The sequence below is a fragment of the Pagrus pagrus genome (assembly GCF_965226575.1).
Source record: "Pagrus pagrus genome assembly, chromosome: 16".
NCBI classification, from domain to species: domain Eukaryota; kingdom Metazoa; phylum Chordata; class Actinopteri; order Spariformes; family Sparidae; genus Pagrus; species Pagrus pagrus.
The window spans coordinates 1,481,107-1,507,318 of NC_140200.1; the positions used below are offsets into that span (position 1 = coordinate 1,481,107).

Consider the following 26,212-nt stretch of genomic DNA (forward strand, 5'->3'; position numbering starts at 1 on the left):
GTGAACAGCTGGCAGGAGCTGAGTGCAGGGAGGCTTCGTGAGCAGAGGGGTTACTTGAGGTCGAGCTCGGGTGAGCGATGGACAGGTGGGTTGTTGGTTTGGTGGCAGAGCTGTGGCCTTCTGTGCTGAGGTGCAGAGTGGAGCTCAGGTGGGCTCGCTCAGAGAGTAAGCAGAGAGGACTGAGGAGGCTGGAGGCTGTGAGGCTGGAGCTCGAGGAGGATGTCCACACTGGAGAAGACGAGGACAGACAGGGTTAGGTTCTCAGGAGAGCAGAAACATGAGCACATAAACTCTCCAGAGGCTCGAAGGTCTGATCTACCAGGTAGTAGAGACAAAACAATCCAGCAACGACGGCAGAGTAGTCCAGAGCATTCAGCTGGAGCGGCGGTACAGCCCGTTAGAATCAACTGTGATATAAAGGATGAAAACAGCCGGGCTGTTTATGAGACATCTGCGTCGCCACACTGAGAATTACTGCGGTGACATTTTCTCCCTCGACAGACGGCGAGAGCGTCACCTGGACCGAGCCAGAAACACTGAACAGCTTTGAAAAAGATAAACTGAGGACGGCACACACACACTCCAGGTCCTGAGTGTCACTTCTAGTGCTGACGGACCGAGCCTCCCGCTGTACAAATGGACTCCTCCTGCCTTTGTTGTCGAGTAACCAGCAGGTCAAGAACAATCTTCCAGGTGCCGCTCGGCTGATTGGTTTCTCCTCGGTTGCCCTTTGGACGACTGCTGAAGAGTCCTCGAGCACAATTAATCGACCCAAAGCTTCTCAAAAGCAGAAGTGGAATCAGCTGAAGGACGCTTGAATTGTCCTCAGAGCCGCAGAGCTGATGACAATCTGACCAGCGTGAGCCACTTTCACACGACGAGCAGTCGGGTTTCTTTAATTTAGATCGGATTAGTGACAAGGGTCTAGTTTTATGTGTGGACTCAGGATTTCGTCTGATTAATGTTTGTGCATGTGCTATGTTGCAAGAGTAACTCACTCACGTTAGCATTTAGCGCTGCAGCAGAGCCGCAGAATATTAGTTAATATTTATATTTAAAGGAGATATTTGTGAGAAAGTCGATGTTTGAGTCTCGTTTCCAACACGTCAGAAATAACGACGCTCTGGTTCTCCCAACTTCCTGATGAGTTTGAGACTGAAAAATCAACCTGTCTGACAGCTTTTAACTTTTCCTCATCAAAACTTAGTGCCTACATTACCCACAATGCAACCCAACCAGCAGATAGTTCAGTTGGAGATTCAGGTGTGCAATGCTGCATTTAGGTGCTCCTCGGACGGACACACTTCACGAGTTGGGAAGTCGTTTTCACGTGTGTGAACAAAGGAACAGAAGTCGTTTTACATTTAATCTCTCAGAGCGTTTCAGCGACACAGTCAGCTGTTTCCTTTGGACTTTGGTCGAGGTTACGCAAAGACATTTTTAGTTCGTGAAACCAGATTGACTTTGGTTAAAGTTAATGTTAAATGGAATCAATCGGTCTGTGAAATACCGACGGACTGTTTACTTCATGATCCGTCTCAGTGAACTGAACTGTCCCTTTTTAGCTCTGAGTGTGAGACTGAGGCCCAGCTCCTGCTCATGTGTAGATTTAATGATTGTGTGTTGCAGGAGCAGCTTCTCTCGTCTGGTAACTGATGTTTAAGACACAAACCTCCACGTCAGTGTTCATCAGATGCTGTCCTGTGTGTTGTGTGGAGCTGAGCTGTGCGTGCACCAATCTCAGATCGCAGCTGATGATGGTGGCGATGACCTCACCGAGCGTGACGACCGCACGCCAAGACTCGACACGAATGAGAAAATGAGGCGGCGTGTTGAGAGTCGGGTCCACTGCAGACGGATCGACCCCAATCTGAAGGTAATGGAGAGAAGATTGATGTGAAAACGTCTTCTGCTGCTGTGTGACGACGACGACTGCTGATGAACTAATGAAAACACACAAACGCACAACAAATACTGATGGAGTCGCACGCGGGAGACGAGACGCTGGAAGATGGATTGCTTTGAGACGCTGTGAGTCTTAAAATACCTTCACTGAGGACACTCGGTCCTTTCAGCTGTTGAGACGCTTCAGAATGTTTTTTGCAATCGCTGTAGTAAATGTTGGCAACGTGTTTCTTCAAACCAGGGATGTGTTGAAACTTTACATTTCTTTAGGTTAAATCTTAAATGTTACGTTGTGACGGTGCTGCGCTCGTCTGGTTACAGTCAGGAACAAAAACAAGGTGGTTCAGGTTAGAAAAGAAAGATCATGTTTTGGATTTAAAAACCTGCTTCTGTTGCTGCAGACACCTCCTCAAAAGATATCCAGCGGTTTCACACTTATTAAATGTTGAAACGCCGTCTTGAACAGTGGACTTCGGCTTCACAGCCTCCACCATCACCATCCTGTCCAACTCACAGCTCAGTCAGCTCATATACACGTACTGTGGACGTGATGTGACGGGAGCTGCGAGTCTGCATCTCTGTGGACACACATGTAATACTTACAGATGCATCCATGAGTCCTTTTTTTAAATTGGTGGTAAGAAAATGTATAACAACACAATTTATAGTTTATAGGCATTTTAATCCAGAACCGTGATGTTTTCTCACCCTAACCAAGTGGTTTTTGTACCTAACATAAAGTTGCACATAAAGGAAGTTTGGACTTATCTGTAGTTTTGCAGAAACGTACTTGTCTGAACATTTATTCTGGAGATCGGGTTGTTTAGCAGTCACAAGGTCATTTGGTCCCACGGTTAACGATTGCAGGAGGAGGACACTCCAGATAATCCTGACAGGACACGAAGACGTTAATGGACCCGAATTAGCTCCAAACCTTGACTCCTGCTGTTAAAAATGGAGGCTCTCTCCACCGGACCGTCTGTCCTGTTTAACGTCCCCATCAGTTGGCCTCCAGGCAGCGGTGGTGGAGCTCATCCTGGTACCGCCACCTCACGGGCCATAAAAGGACGCTGACAAAATATACATCACGTGAAAACAGACGGATGTCTTTATCCTGCCGAGTGAGCAGGAGGAGAGATCCGCTCAGAACTGTTCTGAACTGTACAGGCTGCCGGGACCGCAAGATCATGAAGGTGATAACACGACAGATGAGACGTTACAGTATTTCACTGATTTCACTGGACAAATTAAGATTATATTCAGATTTCAGATCATCTTTAAAAGTTTTCCGATTGACAGAAACTTCCTGCTGTTTTTTTTCATGAACTCAACGAAACGTAAAACATTAATTTAATTTGACCTGATACGTGACATCAGTGACTTTCTGGATTGCAGGAGCTGCTGTTGAACGAGTCTGTCAGCTGATTTGAATAATTCAGACAGTCGCTTCTGTTTGTGCTGCCGAACACGCTCAACCTGCGACACGTGGCGTTTACATGAGCGAAGGCAGCCATGTTCCTTTCCCCTTTGTGTGCAATACGTGAAGCTGGCAGGTGGTCAGCACTGAAGCCCAAACAGCAGGAAGGATCAGCCGGCAGCAGCGTGAGCGCTGTGACGATGCAGCGCTTCTTAAATAATGTAAAGAAACGATGAGCTGCAGCGAGACGAACAAAGCCTGCTGGGACTTTATCAGCTTCCTCTGCCACAGAAACAAATAACTCACTTTTTATTCACAGTTTTTCTGTTTTTCTGTTCTTTGTTGTGGCTCATGAGACATTTTAAAGGAGCAGTCTGTAGTTTTGCTGAAGAAATGTTAATGAGCAGAGAAAGATCCTCATTGGCTGATTGTTTTTCTGCCAAAACAAACTAAATAAACAAACTATCTTCGTTTTCATGACTGAATAAACAAACTGACCTTAAAGGACGACACTCTTTAGACTGTTTTACTGTGTTTTTATGTGGCGGACCCTGCCACCTGTCTAGCTTTAAACACTGTTCTGGGACCTTATTTTCCTCTGAGGACCAAAAGTTTGACCTCATTAATATTGTAAATATTAAAATCCTTAGTTTGAATTTCTTCTACAGAACAACACAGTGCTCCTTTAAAGGTGCATTCTGTAAGAGAAGTTGATTTTTGAGTTGGGAGTGTTGGGATTTGGGATTGTAGGTCGGCCACCGTCCCAAAGCGTCAGTATTTGACGGGTTGGGAACGAGACTCAAACATCAACTTCTCTGATGAATAGCACCTTTAAGAACGGCATAATGTAGATGGGTGGTTGTAAAATTCTGGCTGTGGGAGGTTAACAACACTACAGCTACGCTAGCAGCTTTGAGCTAAATGCTAACATCAGCAGGCTAAAATGCCTGCAGTGACACTGTAAACCTTGCGGATGTTAAGAAGATTTATAATGTTGACCGAGTTCACCATCTTGGTTTAGCGTGACAGCAGGCTAACATTAGCTAACTAGCAGTAAACAAAGCGTAGCTGAGGCTGATGGGAATGTCGTGAGTTTTGCATGAGATGAAAGTTAAAACCATTTATCCCGACACAAACATGTCACAGCCAAGTTTCATGGCGGTCCATCGGTCAATGTTGAGATATCTCTGTAAATGTATTTATCAGAACCGGCGCCGCTCAGCCTTTGCATCCTATTTTGTCCAGTGGCCACTTGAAGTATTGCAGCAAATAATTTTTTTGCATTTTTTCCCGTAAACCGACATTATAAAAGAGACGTCTGTCAAACTGTTGACGGGACCAAGAAAGGCTACCACTCTTATCGGACTGAAGAGGCACCATCTTGAGTTTTATTCAACATCTATGGGTATTTCTGTCTGGATCAAGATGGCGTACCGACCAACACCTGATCCTTTCAACTTAATTAATGAAAGTGCTGGTAGGGAGCCCCCTGGTGGTCGGGCAGTCTGAAGCAGGTATGGTTTGTACCTATTCTTGAATGTTTGCAATGTAAATAAGCCCGACATGATGTCCTTCATCAGAGTTACCCGCCCCGTCTTCTGTTATGATGGTGCACTTTTAATGGAGAAGAACTAATTTCCCTCAAGAACAATAAAAATCAAGATCCCTTCTGATCTAATTAGATGTCTCTTAGTCTGGGGTCATTAACTGGACCCGCTCCATCATGGGGAGTTTACAGTTCTATTAGTTTGAGCTTTTCTGCTCTGCTGATGAAGTGAATCCACTTCATTAAAGTGATGGTGGTGGAAGCAGGAGCTGTAGACGGACTGTTGAGCAGCCGGTTGCTGGTTCTAATCCCAGGATGTGAAGTGAAAGGAAAGGTAAGATAAGAATGACAACCTGTAACTCAGTGAGGTTGAGTTTGTCCTTTTGTTTACTGAAACACCTGAATATGTCGATTACTACCGACTCCCACGACAACATAGGCCCTTTGGGAAGTAACAGCGACAGACAAACCGAACCAAACCGAGCAATTTTGGGGTTCAGTATCTTGCTCAAGGATACTTCGACGTGTAGCTCAGTTCCGCCCAGGGGAGCCAGGACACGTTACATACGTCACACAAGACTTTTGGTTTTGCGCAGGACGAGAACGGTGGTCTCCTTTTTTTTTTAATGTCGCTCTTATACTTCGTCACCTTCTTGTGCTCCTCTCATTGTTACTGCTCTACTCTAGAAGTCACCTACTAACAATAAACATAAATATGCATCATAAATACTCAAAGCCAGTCAGAGATGGTGGGATATGGGTGCATGAATAAAAGTCAAATGAGACGTGTGGCATTATTTTTTGAGGACCAGAAATATTCACAAAACACAAAATAAAAATTGAGTTGTGTGTCACAGAATAAACAATCAGATGAAACACTAAAATATCTCTAGCTTAGCTCACATCTCCCAACACGACACCAACGACTGGGTGAGTCGTGTTTATGACTTAACTTTCTGTTCTGGCTCTCGCTCATTTCTCTCTCATCCAACAGCTAAGTGCAACTTCTGTGAGGTCAACTGTGTTTAAACAGGACGAGAACATCCTTAATGATGGTGGACTTTGATCTATGTCTGGGGACGAGGGCAGGAGTGGTGCTGTCAGGTGTCCATCGACCCGGCTGACCTCAGGACCGAGGGGTCACGTCGACCCGTCTCCATCAGGCCGACTGATACCAGTTTTAATTGTTCCCATGTTGACTGTTTTACCAGAATTACAAGAAGCGTCCTTTAACCCTTCACCTCTGATGTCATGGACCCGAACACGCTCCAACAGCTGATTATTGGTCACATTCAGCCCTGCAGTTCAGGATGCCAGTGTCCCTCCTGCTTCCCTCAGTGCTGGAGAAAGGTCTCGCTGCACCGATACTTATTCTCATAAAAAAACGCTCTGGCTAGTTTTTCTTCAAATTTAATCTTTTAACATCACAATCGTCTTGGGCGGTGTTTGGTCCAAGATGCACTGGTTTGGCCGCGGGGAGGTGAGCCCTGGCATTTAAATGGTTTTAAATCTCACCAGTGTCAGGTGTGGGCTGCTAGCTCAGAGGCTGTTGTCGTTTCACGTAGCGTTGGGGTTTTAAAAACAGAAAATGCAGATAGCAGAAGGAGGGGGAACAAGAGACCAAATGAAAAAAGTCTATGTCCGGTAATTCAGACTCTAACCTTGTTCGAGTCCAGACTGAAATATCTCAGTATCTACTGGAAGCATCATGGTGGGACTTGGAACAGCCTCTCATGATCCCCAGAGGATGAATCCTACCATCACAGGTGAGCCCGTCAGTCTTCCTCTAGAGCTTTTTAACTTCTGCAAAATACCTCAGTAACTTTTTAGATGGATTGTTGTGAAATATGGTTGATGGACATTCATTCAACTGTAGTGATCCCGACTCTTCATCTAGCGCCATCATCAGGTGCTTTGGTTTGTTTTCTACAAAACTAATGAGATTGTGATCAGCCTCAGCTGTGCTGTATGTTTAGTGCTAATTAGCTAATGTTAACATGTTAACATGCCTTCCAGTAGTGTTCCTGCATGTTGACATGCACCGTGTCAGCTATAGTACAGTACATCATTATATATGTGACTGCTGAAGGCCTCTCAGCAGTCAGAGTCGGTCATCATGGGATGAAGAGGAGATGCAACATCTGAACATTGTTTTGACATCAGTGCATCCAGATGAGAAGAGCTGTATTTTTCCATCGCTGTCCTTTTGCACTTCCTGCACAGATGTTTCACATTAAACATTTAGCACTTACATCATAGCACTTATGAAAGGTATCCTTGATAAATGGCAGCTACTTCACTCAGATGAGGGCTTGAATATTGCTTTTATCATTCTACTTTATCAACGGTGATATGTGGTGGTTTCTTTCTTGTGACAAAAGCGTCTGCTAAATGTAAATGTAAGCTAAAAGCTACAGCTACTGTAAGTATTGAGTTTTATTAACAGTTGCTTCATCAAAAAAGAAAAACCTGCACGTTAGATGTGATTGGTGTTGTTTATTGAATGAGAACATTTATGGTGTTTATTAAAGAAAAACTGACAGCAGCAAAAGTTTGAATACCTCCAGTAAGCACCGGTTTAATGTCAGAAAGATTCTGGACTCTGGAATTGGACGGACGTTAAACTCCAGTTGGAAATGAAAATCGAGTTGACGTCAAAACTCGATGTTGGCTTGACATCGACCTCCGGTGTTGAAATTTCAGATATTCATCCAAACTCAACGTTGGTTCGACGACACCTTCAATGTTGGTGAAAGTTGGTCAGAGCTTGACATTGGCATTACATCATCATTCAACGTTGGAAAGACGTTAAAATTTAGTTACTTAACACCGCAACTTAAAACCAACCAAATGTCAATCGTCTGACGAGCTTGTGGCTAAACTTATGGTTTGTCTGTCAGAAACGTTTAAGTCGCTGCAGCTGTCGGGTAAATACAGAGGAGTAAGAAGATATTTGTAAAACAGGTGTACAGCAGCATTAACATGATCTTGTGATACTTGCATTTCAATGTTTAAGTGTAGCACTTGAGTAAATAAAGTCCCGCTCAGAGCAGAGGAGTGATGGTAAGCTCCTCTTCTAATCTGCGTCTCACCCTCTTCTCACTTCCCATCAGCGTCAGCGACGCCCGGTGGTCCTCTCAGCTCCAGCTGTTGCCTCGCAGGTGGAGATGAATCAAGAGCTTTCCTCCTCCCTCTGCTCGTCATCCAGAGCGCTCCACGTCAGCTGGTAGGACGTCAAGCTGAAGCCGTCTGAAACAGCTCGAGGACACGTCCAGAAAACAACGATAATCTAGTCATCCCTGAGCAGACTCTGGTAAATGTCAGGTCTCCTGATAGCACTACTTGTTTATTTAATAACACTGTTTTTAATTAATTAGTGAGCAGCACTAAAGGTCACGTTCACCTGTTTCACTGAGATGTTGTTTTCTGGGAACATTTCTATCTGCTTTCTGGTCTCCATTATGGACAAATAAACTCACTTGTCCTCTGACACCATCTGTAATACCATCTGGAAACACCAGGGGGAAACGTCTTGACAAGGCAGCGTCACATTCCTCATAAAATGTATTTTTCGGCTCCAAATTAAGATATAAAAACTTGATTTCTGTGACGCTGGCTGCTGCTCTTCCTCTCTGATACAGTATACATATATAAAAATACTCTGGCGTTCTGCTGAGTGATTGACGGCTGCTTGACAAGTCGTACTGACGGGTCAGCGGGCAGCAAACACACACAGGCGTGTTTTATAAGGTGTAACGAGAGGCAGTCCAGTGACACACACACAGTATTAAAGGAGACAGACTCGTAGATCAATCATCAGAGCTGTCCTGATGAGCTGTTTGCCGGCTCCTCGTCTTTCTCTCTTTATTAGGACGCTCATTAGCTGAAGTCTCAGCAGCCACTGGACGTCCTGAGGTCCAACAAGGACTTCATAATGAGCTTTAACAACACAGGAAACACTGAGAACTGAGTTGTGACTCTGTGTGTGGCTCTTATCGCTGTTTCATCCTCGTCCTCTCCTTAATGTGAGGGATTTAAGTTGTTTATTACCAGTTCATTTACCTTCTGTTGAAATACAGTAAAGTCTTGATGTGTTCTAATGTTTCTGGCGTAATGACATCATTTGAAGCAGTGTAGCGATGAACAGTCGCCCTTTAATGGAGTCAAGAATAAATGTCATTATTATACATAAGTTGAGAGATATTACACTGAATCACTACATGCATTATTGAAAATCTCATCAATGTTTTCAGGTATAATATCCGTCACACACAGATTCGTGCTGCATTTGCAGCTATGAACCGGTTTGTTTCCATGAACAGGAGATGGACCGATCCGAACATGTGACGGTGAGTCAGAGGACCAGCTGGTTCTGAGAGGCTGAATTCAGTTTAAAACCGCTGTGAACTCTTACTGACACTCACTGCTCACACTCATGTGTATGTACGTCATCCTAAAAGTGGAGATATTCGTCCGGGTGATTGACTGATGGAACATCCCACTGCGCAAAGAGACGTCCAAACGACGTCTTTTCCAAGTCATTTTTGCACGTCTAATTTTGGTCACCTCAAGGTGCAGACTGTTACTCCAGACGACGTCTTTCTTTCAACGTATACTTGACGTCCATTTATGACGTCCACAGTACCGCCGTGCAGGGGCCATTTCTAGTCCAAATATGGTCGTTGTGGACGTCTTTTCTACGTCAAATTATAACTCATATTACTCTTTTTTTTTTTTTACTGGTTTAGTTCCTATGCATAACCAAATGACGCTACAGTAAAATTAGCTGGTACAGGAAAACAGGTTCCTACCTTCTGGACACGTTTCTACAGTCACGTTATAATAAATCACAATCAAATCCTGACTGTTTTGTCACCAATTTTTAATTGCAGACGTCAGTTGACAATACAACAGCAGGCAGTATATACAAACGTGTAAAAAAAAAAAAAAAAAAAGTTAGCTCCGACGTTCATCTTCGCTGTCATGACGCAGAAGTTCATCCATGTGTAGACACCTCACTCACTTTCAAAAGAGGACCAAACACCACCTGACAAAAGGATAAGAAGGATTTAGAAACACCTTACTAACACTTTACAATACAGTACTCCACTGCACTAAATTGTTAAACATTTGGCTGCAAACCTACGTGGCTGTGTCTGAAGCGCCCCCCCGCCGCCTGTATATTGGTCTGTGCTGCTAGCCCCATTAGCTGTCCCGGTTGTTAGCAAGTGCTAATCTCTCTCTCTCTCTCTGTCTATCTCAGCAGCAGCACGTCAAAGAAAAAGAAATAAGCGCTGGAGCCGCGGACCCATAACCGGCTGTCACCGACAAATAAAGCCTCGACCAGTAACAAGAAAGATGGCTGTGTTGTGAGGTAGCTCGATGCCAACTTCGACTAGCGTTAGCGGTTAGCATCCGCTGCTAACACCCGGCCGCTCCCCAGCTCAACACAATGGCCCTCCTGCTCGTTAACACTGGAGGCCTGTTGCCGATAACGGTCGTGTAATGGCCCACGGCTCCAGCGCTTCACTCCATGTATTTATTTTTCGCCGGTTTCGTTGTACGTTAAACAAAATTGGTCGTGTTCAAAAGCTAACGTTAGCAGATGTAATGCTAATTGTAGCAACAACAGGTTTGAGGCATAAAGCGAAAACGGCAAACGCTATAAATGCATAAATGAACATAAAATTAACTTATGGGTCTATGTGCTGACCGAACTTACCTGCAATTTAGTGGACGACGCTGATTTTCGGATTGCTGTGTAGGTTGTTGTAGAGGTCGAAGGTGCACAGAGCCGAGCGGCCATTTGCTTTCACCGTAGAGAAACACCTGGGCCAATGGGAGTGGCTCTTTTGATGTACGTTGATGACGCAATGCCTCAGCCAATCACCATGGCGTTGACTGTAACACCCCCCCCCCCTTCCCCCAAAGGCTACATCTTTATTGTTGTAATAAACTGAATAACACTATTTTAAAAGAGAAAAACAAAAATGTAAACAAACAAAAATATTACTTTTATTCAAAAATAATGTTTAATCACAAAATATGTCATCATGCCCATACTACTACTACTACTACTACTACTATGATAATAATAATAATAATAATAATAATAATGTAAATATATAAATTACATCATGTCAATTACCTGCACCTGTCTTAGACGTCGAAATAAGTGACCTAGCCCGACGTTCAAATGTTCAACTGCATATTGACGTCCAAGTGGGGTCATGATTAGACGTCCAAATAGCAGACCTAGTTTGCACGTCGTGTAGTGGTCCAGAATTGGTCTTGGACCGACGGACGCAATATAGACATGATCTGGACGTCTATCAGACGTCTAATGTTTGGTGGGATTTCCTGTGGATGTTCGCCTGTCGAGGATAAATCCACTTAATGTCCATCCTTCCCCCTCAGTGAATGAGGCTGTTGTGATGTTTGTGAAAGCAAAAAATTAGAGGAAACTATCAGGCTGAAGTGAGCAGATGATTACGGGTAATGTGTGAGAGCATTTTAGATTCATCACCAAAGATGAAAAATTCATGACTAAAAGTAAAAAGGAATAAAATGTGGCTGAAGGTTTCACTCCATCAGGCAGCAGAGGCGCCGCAAACAAGCAGAACAGCATCAATTCTGCAGCGGAGTTTAACATCAGACTCCAGAACCACTGCTGGAGATACAGAGACACCACGACTCCTAAAGTGGTCTCTTGTGTCACCAACCTCCAGTGGTTTCATGCTTAAAGGTGTTGAAACGGCCGCTCAAACAGTGGTCTCTCGCTTGGCTTCCTCCTCGTGGTTTACTGCTTACAAATGTGGAAACCCCATCTTCAACAGTGGCCCAGTGGTTTCATGCTTACAGATGTTGAAACACTGTCTCAAACAGTGGTCTCTTGCATTGCCACTTTCCAGTGGTTTCATGCTTACAAATATTAAAAGGCTGTCTCAAATAGTTGTCTCTCGCTTGGATCCTTCTCGTGGTTTCATGCTTACAAATGTCTTAACCCCGTCTCGAGTGGCCTCTTGCCGCCACCTTCCAGTGGTTTCATGCTTACAGATGTTGAAACGCCCGCCCTACCAGTGGTCTCTCGCCTCGCAGCCTTCCAGTGGTTTATAAATATTAAAATGCCGTCTCCAACAGGAGTCTTTCGCTTGGCAGCGGTCCAGTGGTTTCATGCTCACTCAGTCACGAAGCTTTCAGTGTGCTGTGACGATGATGTAATGACCTGGACCTGCTAACATTGTGAAGCGATTTGATTATAATTCATGTCAAAAATCCCACGTTCTCTGTGTAAAGTCGAGGTTCTGGGGTGTAAATTAATTAAATTATTTCCCTAAATGGAATTTAAATCCACTTTTTCTCAGAGTTTTTGGCCCTTCCTGACAAACTAATGTGATTATTCCTGTGGTGCTCTGCAGACCGAGCATCTCTGGCTCCCCAGCGGTGGTAATATAAGTGTGTGAGGTGGATAATGAGAGCTGCTTCTGAGAGGAGCTCATCCAGCCGCCGTGGGGAGAAGAGACAGTCACACCTGATCGGCATCACAGTTGCCATCTAATGAAATGGATTCGTCTGCTCTGAATCTCTTACAACAACTCAAACGCCTCTGATCAGCTCATCGAGTGCTGAATATTTGTACTCCAACCCTCTGAGTGCAGGAACTACAACAAGCTGCTTTGAGCTTAAAATCTGTGTTCAAATGTAAAAGGAGCTCAGAGTCTCCGACCTACAGAGGCGTCACTGGATTAACAGTCCGATTAACGTAATAACTAGAAAACAAACTTTTGTGATGATCTGTTGAAATTTTATAGCATTCGAGAAGATTTTTTAAACATTCTCTTTAAAAGTTTCCTCATTTTTCCAAAACACAGAACACTTCGACCGTTCGACCCGATGATGGCGCCGAATGAAAAGTCAGAGGATCACCAGAGCTAACACAGTTCATATCCCGAGCAGACGAGCAGAACATGAAGGTCTGAAAGGAAACATCATGACAATCCGGCCAAGCTGTCGAGACATTTCACTCAGAGGATCACTGAAACACTGGCATCCCTCAAATCAATCAAATGTGATGCCTGATGCTCCTTTAATCTGTATTTCAGCCATGTGAATTAATTTCATTTTTGGCCGTTAGGTAGTGATACGTCAGCTTGTTTCAGAGCCCAAATAGCTCAGTTAATACAACATATTGATGAAACCTTCAGTACCTTCTCCTCACGTTCTCTGCACCTCCGGGATGAAAAGTAAATAAGCGTTTACAGTCGGATGCTGAGCTCATCCATCTCCCCACAACACACTGTATGTTTCTGCTCTGCAACATTTATTATGTCCTGACTCAGTCAATGGATTGAGAATAAATCAGCTCGGTGTCCCGGCAGAAGAGCGAGCAGAATCCATTTTCATAATTCGAACAAAAAAAGTGCTTCGGCTTCAAAACACTTCGAGGGTCAAACTGTCAAACAGCCAACAGGCTGACGTTTCCCTCAAGGCCAAGAACACGACAGGACCGCCGAGAGACGGACGGGAAGGACATAAAACACACCTCCGCCTGCTCACCCCCAACCCTCCTATTCTTTTCCCCTTCAGTTTCTACAAATTAAAAGCCCTGAGCCGTGGTTTGATCCGTCATTACCGTGGATTAACTAGCTCTAACATTAACGGATGCTGTCTCTGCAGGCTGACTGCCTCCTGCATGCAACACGACGCTCTTGCCTTTTATCTCAGACCGACAGACGCAGCAGGCTGAGTGAGAACGACGCTAAATAAAGCGCAGCACTTTGATTATACCACTTAATGTATGCACGGGGAAAATTAGTGGGGAAATTGATGCTTAAAATGAACACTGAGGCACATTAGAGGTTACGTAAGTAGTGATTTGTAATGAATTTGAGTGTTATTCCCCCCGAGAATTAATTGTCTTTTTAAATTTAGTGTGATTGGTTGTGTAAATCCATCCTGACCTATATACTCAGAGTGGGAGGCTCAGTTTAATACACAACTAACAACAGGCAGCAAAGTAGTTGACAACTTGTTTTCTGCAGGAGGGAACAACAAGATGGTAAAAAGCCAGAACTGCTGCGGATCAACGAGCCTGCGGACACGTGGAGTGATTCATACATTACAACCCATCAAATATTAGACTTCTGTTGTCATAACTTCCAGACATATTTGAGTTGTCTTCACACCTCCAACAGTGAAATGACCTCCTGTGGAACTTTTCATGATTTATTGTTGCTCACTGAATCAGAGCAGATTTAAATGTGACTTGACCGACAGAAACACTAAGTTAAAGTGAAAACAGATCTGAAACTGATACTTTTGTGTGAACACTCTGTGAAACCAGTGGCGGATATAAGAAATTTGGGGCCCAAGGCAAAGGCAGGCATGGGGCCCTCTGAAATGAGAAGACAGCACACAAAACAACAGGTCAATTATACAGACACATACATTTTAACAGAATACACATGTATTATGTGTTTTACCTGTTGTCCCTCTCTTCCTGTCCCTTTCTGTCGACCTCTACGCTCTCATCTCTCGCTGGCTGACCAACGTAACCTTGAATCAAAATGTCTGTGTTGTGACAAGATCATCGTTCTTTGCGGCCATGAATTATTTAATGCACCTCACAGCACGTTTTACAAGTTTTCCAACAGTGAGAAGGTCGAGGATCAACTCGGTCAGAGACGGAAATGATATCAATGCAAATGTTGGTTTTTAAACTTTGAGGAGAGCATGTCGGACGACATATGGGCGCGGGGGAAAAAGTGCTAATAAGAACCAACGTGAAACACCTGATCATCACGGGTCTGTACCTGCTTCACTGCACGCGCTCATTAAAATATTATCTGCGCCTCCTGAGATTCAGGTTGGTGATCAGAGGCAGCGAGCGTGTTGCTGAAAGGCATCAAGCAGAAAACAGATGGAGTGAGAGAACAGGGAGGCAGAGACGCTCATATTCATCCCAATGTAAACAACCAAACAGCGCTCAGCGGTTGTGAGTGAGTCCGTTTAGTCCGGACTGCATCATCTCAACCTTTGTCAGATGGGTTGCTGTGAAACTTTGTGTTCATAGTCTCCAGAGTATGATCCTGGTGATTCTGATGAACCACTGACGTTTCCTCTAGTGTTCAGTTATCTGGGGAAATAGCTCAACATCTACAGGATCCGTCGTCCGTCAACCCCCACCGGCTGCAGATGGGATCATCCCTATGTTCCCCGCTTTGTATGGAACCGGGGAACCATAGGACCCTTTTTTTAAAACAAAGGTCCTATGTTCCTCGCTGTGTATGTGACCGGGTTAGGTGAAGGGTTAGGGTTACCGACCGGGGAACATAGGACCCGGGAACATAGGTACGCTCCCCCTCAGACCAAGGAGTTCCCGTGATAATTACAAAATCACGCGTGACCGCAGTTTAACGTATGTCTGATAAGTAAAACAACAAGTGTTCCCAACCGAAGGATTTTAAGAAGTGTCTCTTTTTTGAGATGTGTTTTATTCTGAAAAATAACCGGATATTATGTTGTTGTTTCTGTGTGTGACTTCCCGTCTGCTCTGTGCTGAACTGCCGGAGCTGCAGCAGAGTAACACAACACAGCGGAGTCAGTGGAAGTTAACACACAGACGAGAGTGAAACCTGTCAGCTCTGCTGCCGTGGTGGATCAGAGACGGACCGGACACGGATCTGGTGGAATTTAGGGGTTAGTCCATTAAACTTAGAAAAAACTGAACTCCTCCTCAGTGGATCACTCGTTACTGAAACCAGAAGAGTTCTCAGGGATCCACTGTGGGATTCTTCAACCCTGTTCATCTCAGAACCATTCAGCGGCTTGGGCTTAACGTTGCTGGTCCACAGATGGACCTTTTTGTTCCAGGTTGTACGGTCTGGACTTTCATGTGCGTCCCCCGATCCGATGTCGGTGATGTTCAGACAAGGTTAAGATTAAGATTCAATCAAAGTAACAACAGTGAATCAGTTCTGCTTGATTCCCCGTTGACTGTGCACACCAATCAAAGAGGCAGCAGATGGTACGTGAACCTGTTTTAAAGAGTTAATCAAGTAAAAGGGGAGACTGTCACATGTGAGATATGATGTAAAGAATCGGACATTAATCTTCATCCTGCTCCTCCGACGGTGTTTTAAATGCGACTGGATCGGCTGCTGGTAGAAGAATGTATGACGAAAGTGGAGCCGGCAGTTAAACGCTCGATGTGGGTACGTCTCCACCAATTAGAGTGATTAAAAGATTGCAGAGGGCGGCTGCATCGTGACATAACGACCTGCAGCTCGTGTATGATGAAGAGTATGATGGAGACACTCCCATCAGTACAATACAGTCAGCTGTAGGCGACTAAAACGGTGTTTAAAACTGTGTTCAACCAACATGACGATGTTTTCTAACCTTGTGTGGTGAAAAATGCAATCAGGGAAAATCTTAATCATGCTTTATTTTCCACGGGCAGATAAGAAGACAGATGACATGTTGTCACTTGTCGAGTACACTCAGTGGGTCATTAAAACAATCGGTGTTAATTCCATTAATTAAAACTATAACGAGAAATGCTCGTCAACAACCTTTTTTCCATGACGAGTTACAAACTCAGACGAAATGTATGTTTTGTTTTCAATGACGAGAAAGAACTAAACTGTACGGTGCCTTCAGACCAAACATGAAGAAAATATTTCATTTTTATTGGCTTTCCTCACGGCAGCTTCCAGCTCCACCTGAGGCCGACCGGTGTCCAGGTCTCAGCTGCAGAGCGTCTGTCCATCGGTCTCCACTGAGGCAGCTTCTTAACAGGTGTGTTAAAATCATTAAATAGTGACTGAGCAGCAGGTAGACTGTTTAAAATCTGTCTTATCACATCAGCATGAACCCAAAACAAAGAGGTTTCTCTGTGATCTGACACAAACAGATCAGATTTCAGACGCTGAAATAACATCATCATCGTGTCGCCTTGTTAAAAGACTGAGCTCATGTTTCATCATGAAATGAATCACATCACATTTTGACTAAAACTGGACTAAAATGTTTTGAGTTGTCGTCGACTGAAACGAGATTAAACTGACTCAAACGTGACTCAAACTATTACCAGGTGGAGCGTCACCGAGGATCCAGACTTCAAGGTACAAAGTTTAAAATCTATTTAACAATTTTTTTAATTCATTCAGTTGAAAAGAGTCACACATATATTAAAATACTTTAAAAACCTGCAGTTCAGTGTGGGCCGTCTCTCTCTCTCCACCGCCTGGTACACCACCTCTCTGTCCTCTGTCCTCTGTGTCTTCTCTGTCCTGTCTGTCCTCTCTCCTTTCTTTGTGTTTCTTTCTGTGCCAGTCTCATCATCCTTAACATTTGGCCCAGGTGGTCGGTCCCACCCATCGGACCATGCCATTGGTCCCTTGCGCCATTCTCAGAGATCCGATTGGTGGTCACCTGTAACACATACAAGAGCTCTACCAGGTGCAGGTGATCAGGGGATCAAATTAGTCAGGGGGAGTGCCGAGGTCAAACAGGGACAGGAAGTGCAGACACAAACCAATTTCCAACAATAAATGCATGAAATACAACAAAACAAACTCGTGCAAAGAAAACACAGCAAGCAACAATATAAAATACTGAAAAACAGTCACTGCTGCCCAGTTTCATTTAAAGACTGAGACTAAATCACTGACACGTGCTCGTGTGTTTAAAGTTCAGTCGACAAATAAAAAACAAATAATGGGCAAAAAACTCGGTGTGTTTATTTTATCTGATTTTTTCTAATCCAGTAAAACGCACCGCAGTACGCTGTTTACGTCACCATGTGAATAATCTGGTAACTACATAAATCAGCTCATGATCGCTTTATTAGTCTGCATGCAAACGTGCTTATTGATTTAAATCAATCAAAAAACAGGATGTAGGGAGAGCTGCTGCCGTCGTGCCTCTGCTGCTCATCAGGTTCGGGACCTTTAATTAAATCAACATAAAGACGTTCCCTCCATCAGGACAGTGATGAAGCCTTTAGTGGCTGAAACATGAAGCCGAGCTTTTACTGCGGTTGTGAACAGCCTGTTACAATGAGTGGGTGTCTGTTGCAGGACTGGGTCAGGCTTAAAGGAGTTTATTGATCAACGTTAGTGCTGTGTAGAGGTGGTAGTCGCTGGCTCGGGCCGTGGATCACTGGTGGAGAGGAGAGGCTCACAGCGGAGACGGTAGCGGCTCGGTGGGAACACAGGCGAGGACGCAGGCTGTGGGTCCGCTGGTGTGGTACCGGAGCTCACGGCTTGAGAGGAGATGCCGGTGGAGTGAGACACCGAAGGTCCGAGGTGTAGTCGAGGCTGGGCGGCTTGGGGAGATGAGGCTCGGAGGTAACCGACACTGGAGAGGTCGAGGAGAGTCGAGGTCAGCTCAGTGGAAGAGCAAAAAGTCGTAGAACGGACGCTAGCGAATCAGACATGTCGATGTTGTGGAGTCGAAAACAAGCAGAGCAGACCTGAGTATTTAAGCTGGAGCTGCTGATCAGATGTGCTGCAGGTGTGTGAGGCAGGAGCTCCAGACCTCCAGGGAAACCAGGTCCGGCCTCTGAAACACCAAGCACAGAGAAAACCCACACAGCGAGTCTGAATCATGACACAGCCTCGAGTAATTAAAGGCTTTTTAACTCATCACCCTCCTGAGTGCCTCAGACTTTTCTAGGATTATCATTTAATCAAGTTTAAAATCACTCCGTGTAGTTTCATTAGTCTGAAACATGACCTGACCTGCTGTTAGCCGGCTTCACGTGTGTTCATCAAGCCCTCGATCTCTGACACAGTGACTCGCCTCGCGGCTCATTCTGCTCAGAGGAAACAACACGGGCGGAAAGTGGGTAACAAAACGCTGGTTTTCTCTTGTGTTGTGTAGCTGTAGTTCACGAGCAGCTGCCTGTTAGAGAAGTTCATCACTGACTCATTTCAGTCTCACAGTTAATTGTTATGAAAGATGTTACTGTGCAAAGACTCGAGGTCTCCAGACAGAGACGAGTTCTTATACCTCCACGATCGAAAAGGTGTCTAACTAATGAGGATCTGATCCAAAAGGTCTAAAATCAGACACAGATCTCATGAGAGCCTCCAGCTGGACTGACACACACACACACACACACACACACACACACACACACACACTGGGCTGATGTCTATAATCATCACTGGGACTGAACGTCACATTTCATCTCTCCTCTCCACACTCAGTGATGTGAGTTACTCTGGATGGTCCAGGGCTGTACAGCGTGTACTCGTCACGCCGGCTAGTCTTTTCAGGCTGAGGTACGTTCCTGATGAGTTGCTGATTCATTATTAAACTAAAATAGCTAAGAGAGCTTGCTGAACGCATCCCGAGCCAGCCGCTGACACAGCCAGCGGTGGTTGCGGGTGGCGCCGACGTGACTCTACGGAGAACGGACGAAACAGAAACACATCCTGCTTCAACACGTTTCTGTTGATTCTGTGACGACGTGTTGATGAGACAAACACGCTGGGCTGTTAGTTTAGAGCTGATCTGATTTTACAGTGCGAGTGTGGAAGTGTGTGACTCCACGATGGATCGACTGTGATGCCGTCGTGGGGTTTTGAGGCAGCAGGTAAAGCTAACGCCGCAGGGTTTCTTCAGTCAGTAGCTGCTGGATATTTTTTTCTTTTCATCTCTGTGGCCATGTTGGACATTTGTAGCAGAGAGAACAGAAAAGTTGCTCTTCTCGTCTGTTTGTTCGCTGTGTTTGTGTCTCTGCTGGTGGTCGGAGTTCAAACTGCTTCAGGCCACCGTGTCACCGCCTGAGTGGGAGCCATTATTCCACTGCTCCCGTTCTTCCCTCCGTCCTCGGCCCGGTTCTGCTCCTCAATCACTCCATCCGCTTCTTACCTCTGCAGTAATCACCGGATTTCTGTCCGTCCACCTGGACGCTGTCGCACGGAGGTCACGCACACGACTCATCATCGTTCCTGCCAAAATAAAGAGTTTGTTTTTATTGTTGAAGCCGCAATTTGTTCTTTTTTTTTCTTCTGCAAAAACAAGCGATGATGGAGACAAAGTTAAGTGTGAGTCGATAATATCACACTGACGAAAGATACTAGAGTCACTTTAAAGAGCTGCTGATCATAAAATTAGTTTTCGTGTTCAATTTTGGTCTAAATGTTGTTTTTCAGAGGCGTGTTGGTGATTAAATATTCAGGAGATGATGTCATGTTTCGAGAGGAAGTGGTCAAGTTTTTGTTTTTTTAATTTATTATTTGCAAACCAGCATGAAAATCATCTCTCTGCAGCTGAAGTCTGAACACCAGCATCCAGCTTCAAACACTGTGTGTGTGTGTGTGTGTGTGTGTGTGTGTGTGTGTGTGTGTGATCACTCCAGTTTAATGCTTCTCTCTCTCCGTCCATCGTCATATTTAAACGAGCCTCTGTTTGCCGGTGCGTCTCCATCTTTTATTCATGCTGCAGACCTTCCAGTCGCCCTGAACCATCAGCCGGCCGGCTGCCATCAACCTGCAGCAGACATTCACTTTCACAAGAGAGACAGAAACGACGGACAGAAAAAGTTGGAGAAGGAAAAGCTTCTACATTGTTAGGTGGAAGAATGAGGAGGGAATAAACAGGAGATGGAGTATTTGACAGAAAACTGTGACACTCGCTGACACAATATGAAATCATTAGACGGAGAGTTGGAGGCAGAAGTTGTGACTTTAAGCTCAAAATAAAGTTCTCCTTGTTTTTTGTGGCCATTTGTTTTTTTTAAACATGTTATCGACAGGAAGAAAGTCTGATTTTCTACGAACATGTCGCATATTTTATTCTTTTCTCCTCATTTTACCTCCATCAAATAAAGAAGTTGGAAGCAGTGACTGAGAAAAACAAAAGAAAGGAACATAGATGTAAAAAGGGGAAGAACGACAGCGGTGACAGTCGAGAGAAGATGATATCTGATTAAATGTTTACTAGCTTACATAGATTGTAATGGAGATATCAGTAACTCCTCCATTGGACGGATGTGGAAGATTGTTTTAGAAGATAAGCTGTAGTTCATGTGGACATTCAGAAACTTTAACAGTGTCAGGTTTCTTTCAAATGTGTTTATTTCTACTTCGTTTTCACGTTGATAACTCTGGAATCACTTTAACTGCAATTAAGGTTTCATCACGACTCTCTACACATCACTTTGCTGTTGTTCCGACAACGTGTGAAGAGTTGATTTGCTTCTGCATATTTACGTGTTTCCTGTAAAAGTGGACCATGGAGCGACAGGTCAAAGTAGCAGCCAGCTCTGCCTGACCGGGTCACCAGGATCTGCGAATGAACGCGGCCGACTTTGCACGTTCTCCCCGTGCCTGCGTGGGTTTTCTCCAGGTGCTCCAGCTTCCTGCCACGATCCAACCACATGCAACTGTTAGGTTACTATTGTGAGCATGAATGGTTTAGTTTGTCTCTGTATGTCAGGCCTGTGATGAACTGGTGACTTATCCAGGGCGTACCCAGCCTTGACCCAATGTCAGCCGGGATCGGCTGACATTGGGTCAAGGCCCCCCCGTGACCCCGGAAAGGATAAGTGGTTTCAGATAAAGGATGGATGGGAGCGAATGAAGAGAGAAAATAATTTATTCATCCCGTTTGAACTGTCAGTAAAGTGTCAGTTTGTTATAATTAAACTAGAGTCTCATGGAGTCTTGTGTTGAAGCGCTCAGTGAACTAAAAGCCACATCTTAGTGGGCTTCTTTATCTCCAGTTTGGTGCTCAGGGATTCACTCCTCTACATAATTAGGGGAGTTGTGCATTTATAATTAAAAACAGCCACTTTGTGATCTGTTACGACAGGAAACAATGAAGGAAACTTTTAATGGCTGGACACATTCAGTCCAGGAGGAGGAGCAGAGCCGGTGATGAGGAGGGAAGTTGGGACACAGTGTGTGTTTGTGTGTTTGTCTGGATTAAAAGACGGAGCCGAATGATTGGATGTGATTGTGTTTAATTAAAAAGCCGTGTCTGCCTGTCAGGCTGGCTGCACTTTTTGGCTTGTTGTTCTTTTGTTTATGCCAAATCTGAAAACCTCGACACAATGGCACACACAGCGAGCACTCGTACTTTTAATAAAGCTCCAGTCTGCACCTGCCGAAGTGTCCCCTCATTTCATGGCCTTTTCTACGCCCTGATTAGCCGGCGAGTGTTTTCATCGAAGTCGGACGACAGAATACAGATGACTTGAACACAGTGCAACTTTTTATTTTAATCAAAGAGAAACTTTTCAAAGAGCAACTGCAGGGAAACCTTCTGTGTGCTCAGGTGTGTCAGGACACCTTGACATTACTTTTTCCAGTGAAAGAGCTCGTGTCTGTTCACAGCGTGACTTCACTCGACAAACGCTTCTTCATGCTCACTTTAAAGATAAAATATAGAAGGATTCTGAACTGAAGTGTCTCAAAACAACTGGACCTCTGTTCTACATGTTGTTGAGTTGTGTTCACACATCATCCCAGATGTTTCCAACAACGTTCAAACCAGAGAAATCCTCCAGTTTCCTCAAGGTAACGTTTCATTCGGTCACCTGTCGCTTTGACTTCCAGGAGACAGTCAGAGAGCGAGGAAGGAAGTCGGTCACCATCAGCAAAGCGACCGCGGGATTATTTGTTTGTTCACAGCCAGATAACTTCACTGCACATTAGCTGTAAGCTAATGGTAGCGAGTATACAGTAGGAATGCAACGGTAGAGTTTTCCCACAGCTCGGTATGCATCACAGTTTTTGGGCCACGGTAATGGCACGGTTTCGATATCTTAATATAAAACTACTCACACTAGCAAAGGCAATATTGCATGTAAAAATAATTAAAACCACAAACCTTATTATAAAATTTAACACTTATCCTAATTGCCTTCTATAAAAAACATATGCAGTATCCAATCAAGTTAAACAGCAAACATTATTGTAGTATTGTATTGTATTGTTTGCCTTTGTGTATTGAACCTAACAGGGCGAATTGAACAGTTCGATAAAATATTGAATATTGTTGCATCCCTAGTATACAGAGTCTGTGCATCTCTGTCCCGTCTCCTCTCTGTAACGTTACGTTCATGAAGCTCCAGTCAGCAGCCGACATTACAGAACAGAAACAGCCGACGATGGAGGTCACCTCCGGATCACTGCTGCAGTCAGGCTGATAGACAGGAGTGAAGATAAATCCACTTTCTAATGCCAGAAGTTACAAAGTCATCTCTGAGCTCTCCTCCCGTTGGATCAGAGCAGAATCTGGGTCAGGTGTTTATTCCTCCAGAAGGTCTGGATCAGCACCAACTCCTCCAGAGCTGACCCAGCACTCGGCAAACATCTTGTGTTTTGTCTCGATAGAGAGCGCCCAAGAGGAAGATGTCACATACTGTTTATCTAGATGTCAGTTCAACATGTGTGGATAATGTAAAAGATTTGAAATGAGGAAACTACTTTTTTCAGACAACAGAAATTAATACAAGTTTGAAAGTGCGATTTCTAAATCTCACATTTAACAAATGATGGTCTCATCGCTGAACAGACAAGTCAAAGTCAAACATGATGCTTTGGTATCCTGAACTCGTCAAACACCGACATCTTTGGATTGCAGGTCGGGTCGGCCGCCATCCCAAAGCCTCAGCACACGACGAGTTGGGAACGAGACTCAAAAATCTACTTTTCTCACAAATAGGCCCTTTAAATGTCACATAGCGCTAACATTTAAAGAGGTTGTGCCTCCTTAATTAGCTTATTGAAGAAAATCCAACCAAAGTCGAATGTGTCACTGTGGGGAGTCGAGTCAGCACAGCGGTCCACGAGACGACGCATCCAAATAACACTTCAGCTGAAGTCACAGTGACGGACGGAGGAGAAGAAGAGTGACAGGAGTCATCCCGACATGATCCAATCCACAGTCTGCATTAGAAGTTGTGAGACAGATGTGAGGAGAGAAGAAGCTCCACACTGATCTGTGTTTCAGAGCAGATGTTACGCTTCAAGTAAAAGCGAGTAAATAGCTTTGCAGGCATTTAAAGACGTAACAAGAGGACATGAAGGAGAATGATAGCGAGGAGGTCTGTTAGCTTCACTCACTCCAGACGACCTGCTCTGTCTTTCTCCTCCAGTGAGCTGAGGCAGTTTCTACCGTAGTGAATAACAAAACACAGTCCAATTATAAAGTGCTTCAGGTGCTGTGTTATTTGCATAAAAATAAGAAAAGATGTTCAAAGGATACAGTCGGTTCGGTACGGGCAGAGTAATCTAATTACATGTGCATACAGATGAGTCATTCAGCTTAAACGGATCCGGAGGGAATCCAACTGATGTCGGGATGTTTTTAAAACTTTCCTTCAGTTAGCCAGCCGACAGGCTTCGATCCAAAGCTCACAGAAACTCAAGAAGTTCCCAGAAACGGTCCAAAACGACTCTGGGTCTGACCTCTGCCGCACAGAAGTGACGTGTCACTGTCAGATCTGAACCCCGCTCACATTATCATCATCACATTATCGATCCATTGTTATTTCCAAGTATGTTTCTGCAGTTTCTTCAAGTTTCTTTACGATGCAACTTTTCATACATCTAAGTTCAGTTTCCCATGCTGTGCTTGTGCTTATGGTTTAGGCACAAAAACCACTCGGTCAGGGTTACAAAAATATCAGCTCATGGCTTCAAATACCTGTCTTGGTCGCCACAAACACGGCTGGAAATGTCTTGTTAAAAACACCCGATTGTGTCGCCACAATCTCGGCTGCAGTGGCCAAACTGCCCGTCAATAAAGTATTTAAGACTTTAAAAATATCCAGTGGTGTCACGTTTACATATGTAAGAATTCAAAGATTGTTGAACCCTTTACTTGAAAGTCAGGTAATGTGAATGTGACATAGAATTTAAATGTGAACCTGTCAGTGGTTTGCAGAAACGTCTGGTGCCGGCTGGGCAGGGCACGTTCAGTCCCACCACACACGGCCCTCCTGCTGATGCTGCTTCAGCTGCTATTATTCAATAAAGACCTTAGCCGTGTTAGTCGACACTAGTTCAGCCCGTCTTCCCACCTATATTCTGACTGCTCCTGTGGTTCTGGAAATATCTTGATGAAAGTGTCGACCGAAGGCCGACGTTAAAATAATCCATCATGGAAGTGAAGTCAGGAGAGCAATGGAGGATCATCCACGCTGCTGCTTTTCTTTGATTGCTTCTGTAAATGGCTCCTTAATCAAAGCACTGAATGGGTCAAATGGTATTCCTGCTGATTAGATGGCCCTGGCTCGGCCCTCTGAAGATGACATGTCCTCCATCTCACTCATTATTCATTCTCTCTCAGTTGGTCCACCCGTCTTTCTCTCTCACGCCCTGCTTTCATCTAAAACAAGATCCCTTCATCTTTTACTGTTGTTTCTCACTTCATTCTTTACATCTCTCTCTCTCTCATTTGCCTATTGGTCATCTGTCTCCTTCTTCCAGGTTACATTCAATGACTCTTTTAATGTCCAAACAAACAAGTAAATAAACTCTAGGAAAGCTATAGTTAAAGAAACGGTGCATCATCATTGACTTGTTGTAAAACGGAAAAAAAAACAAAAATAAGAAAAATAAAAATGCTCCAAAACTCCAATAAAACTTTGCAGAATCAGCTGTTAGCACTTCCTGTTTGCAGTGAACTCATGACTGTACAGACAACCATCACTGGATTACTGTGATACTGAAGAATCCTTAAAAACACGATGTTTCTCAGGCAGGTTCTGCACAAGTAAGAAGCGTCACTAATCAGATTCATGGAGTCATCGTCTCCTCCCTCCATGCTGATTAAAGTCAGGTGAAGTTTCATAGTCCACACAACATTTCTGGAGCTTCACAGTAAAACAGAGTTGCAGTCTCCAGGTGCTTCAGTTGTTTAGCAGAATGCTGCAACTCTGTTTTACTGTGAAGCTCCAGAAATGGTGTGTGTACTATGAGACTCGACGTTATGCAACTTGAACGCATCAGTATAGTTAGACAAAGGTCAGAAGTACACACTTGTCTGTACATCCATGGATACACATAGGAGATCCTAAAAGAATATCTGAACAACTTCAGGCTGAAACATCCTGGATGTGGACGTCAGAGGCAGAAGTCTTCTGGTTTAGTCAGTGAAACTTTGTGCAGCCTTGGGCCGTGTTCACATCAGCCCGGCTGAAGGGATTTATTTCACCTCTCGGGTACTCGCTCATTTCCTTCAGCTCATTTGGCCAAGTAAGAACAATGTCATTCAGACCGTGGGCACCAGGCTCACGCTGTGTAAATGCAGCAGCAGTGAGGTGTGTTTAATGATGAGATGTTACGATGAGGCCCGATTAAAAAGATGGAAATTCTTTC

The 26,212-nt window shown here is 44.4% G+C and overlaps 1 long non-coding RNA gene across 1 annotated transcript; it reads right to left on the reverse strand.

The window, feature by feature from the left end:
* Window positions 1-9,733: 9,733 nt before the first annotated feature.
* Window positions 9,734-10,763, reverse strand: LOC311271250. The gene is made up of 2 exons (XR_014624379.1): window positions 10,591-10,763; window positions 9,734-9,915 (listed from the first exon to the last, which is right to left on the reverse strand). It is a non-coding gene; the product is annotated as an uncharacterized lncRNA (long non-coding RNA).
* Window positions 10,764-26,212: the final 15,449 nt, after the last annotated feature.